Here is a 2,825-nt window from a genome sequence, read left to right as displayed (position 1 = left end):
AATCCTCCCACCCATGATGTATAACCACACACAAGGTGGACTGCCATCTGGGGAGGCTCATGTGAGCCTCTGTCCAGGGTTTTATTGGGAGCTACTTATTTGGCTGCTATAACAAAACATCACAGGCGGGTTGGCTTAAACAACCAAAATTTGTTTTCCTGTAGTTTGGGAAGTGAAAAGTCCAAGGTCAAGGGTCAGCAGAATGATTTCCTCTGAGGCCTCTCTCCATGGTTTGTACATGGTCATCTTCTCCCTGTGCCTCACATCTTCTCAAAAGGACCCCAGTCATATCAGATTAGGCCTATGCTAGTGACCTCATTTTAACTCATTTACATCTGTCAAGACCTTATCTCTAAATAGTCAGTGCTCAGGTACTGGCAGGTTCATATTTCACCATAAGGATTTGGCAGGGCCGGGGCACAATTTATCCCATAACAGCCACATAGATACCACTGATGACTGCTGTGGTTTCAGTGTTATTTCTTTTCCCAAGATTCACGTGTTGGGAGCTTGGTGGGACATTTAAGAGATGGATTCCAGGGATGAGGATGTTGCCCAATCATAGAGCATCTGCCTAGCATGCATGGGGCCCTTGGTTCCATCGCCAGAACCACCAAAAAAAAAAAAAAATATATATATATATATATATATATATAACTCTTATGCCTACTAGAGTCTCATAGGAGGTCCTAGGTCAATTGAAAGTGCTGTCTTGGACGTGGTTATGAGACCCAGATCTCTCTCTATCTTCCTCTTTAGTGACATGAACTCATCTTCCCACAGATGTTCCTCCCATTACATCTGTCATGGTTCAGATGGCAATCTGTCTAGCCTCAAGCAATCTTCTGAGATGATTCAGATAAGAAGATCTTTACCAAATCCTGGACCATGCTGTTTGGACATTCAGCCATCAAAATTATGAACTAAACCTCTTTATAAAGTTAGCCTGCCTCAGGTATTCCATTATAGTAATAAAAAACTGACTAAAACAACCATGTGTATTTGTTACATTAACTAATGTAGCAGGCCTTAGTTACTCAATTTTCAGCCCTTTCAGAGATCAGCCTCAGAGTGTGGCTCAAAGCCTGCACCATAAATCCCACTCTTGGCATAAACTGCCTACTATGGCCTAGAGGTGTACAAAGAGATTATTCTCAGATAAGATAGTCTATGGGCTTAAAGGCTACCTCCTAGGAGCAAGTCAATGGCCAGAATTTCCTCAAACACATGGATCCCAATGACCTGGAGGAAAAAGGGAGGAGCTAAGGATGGCATGAATGTCTGTCGAAGGCCTGCCCACTCCAGACTATCAGGTGCTATACCTTTCTCCTGGCACAACCAGCCTGCAGTGTCTAAAATAAGACTACAATGACCACCTTAGCACCCTGGCTTTCAAGATAGATGCCAGGGCAGCTCCTGGCTTAGTGGCCAGTTGATGAAAGTGTCCCAGGGCCAGCCAGAAGCAGAGCAAAAGAGACAACCAGCAAGTAAGGGGGTCAGGGACAAAATGGACTCTTCAAAGCCACACCACAGTGACATGTTTCATCCAATTGGGTCCCATCCCCTAAATAAGCCTTTTGAGCTATGAGCTCATGAATGGATTAACGCATTGAGGAAGCTGGAGCCCCCATGATCCGTCCACTTCCCAAAGTCCCAGCTGTTTACATGCTGCACTGGGGAAACAAGCCCCCAAACAGGTGAGCCTCAGGTGCATTCCACAGCTAAACCACAACAGGGGACCTAGCCCCACAGACACAAGGCCATCCCCATAGCTTTGGCAACAGGGATTATTCTTCCCTTTAGACAAATGGGGAAACCTAGGCCTACAGAGAATGTCATTTTTTCCCCCCAGCACCTTTTATTTTGCTCTTTATTTATATTTTGGGCTTCTATATAAGAAATAAAATGGGATATTTGAGCTTTTGTGTCTGATTCACTTCACTCAACATTGTGGTCTCAAGGTGCATCCATTTTCCTACAAATGACTCTGGTTTATTTCTCTTTGTGGTAAAATAATACTTCACTATATGTGAACCACATTCCCTTTATCTATTCATCTGTTGGTGGACATACTGGCTGCTTGCAAGATTTAGCTAGTATAAGTTGTGCTGCTATAAACCTAGGTGTGTATGTATCATTATGATGCTTTCTGGAAGATATCTAGGTGGGGAATAGCTGGGTGGCACAGAACTTCTTTAGTTTTTTGAGGAATCTCCATGCTGATTTTCATAGAGGTTTCCATTTACATTCCCACCAACAGTGAAGAAGGGCTCTTCTTCCCCTTGAGCTTTATCAGCATTTGTTATCTGATTTCTTGGTAATAGCTGAGAATGTCTTTCTTTGCATCTCCTGAAATCTGAGCCTGCACCAAGGGTTCAACTACAAATGGTATATTTGAGGAGTGACCCATCAGGAAATGCTTGGAGTGGAAAGTGGAGACAGGGAAGCAAAGGTCAGTAAAAGATGCGTTATTAAGCAAGTTTCCATAGTGGGCCACTGGACCTCAGTCCCATGGGACAGGGCAGCACACGCTCCTCAGTCATCTCACACCAAGGGTGAGAGGGCTGGGGTATTTATCCACCAACTCTCACTGTCTGCCACAAAGGTGCAGAGTTCTACTGAACTCTAACCAGCCCTCTCCGCCTGCATTTGTTCTTTCAATAAATTCCTGTATGTTCCAGGGGCTGGTTAATCCACCAGGCACCAAATTCACAATACATTGGGCCTGCAGCTAATGAGGACATTTGGAAGAAAGAAAAAATTCTCTCTCTCTCCCTCTCTCTCTCTCTCTCTCTCTCTCTCTCTCTCTCTCTCTCTTTCTCTCT

Source organism: Chinchilla lanigera, unplaced genomic scaffold, assembly GCF_000276665.1.
Source record: "Chinchilla lanigera isolate Chin_1 unplaced genomic scaffold, ChiLan1.0 scaffold00094, whole genome shotgun sequence".
In the NCBI taxonomy this organism is placed as follows: Eukaryota; Metazoa; Chordata; class Mammalia; order Rodentia; family Chinchillidae; genus Chinchilla; species Chinchilla lanigera.
The sequence above is the reverse complement of the archived record's forward strand: the minus strand, read 5'-3'. Positions refer to the sequence as shown.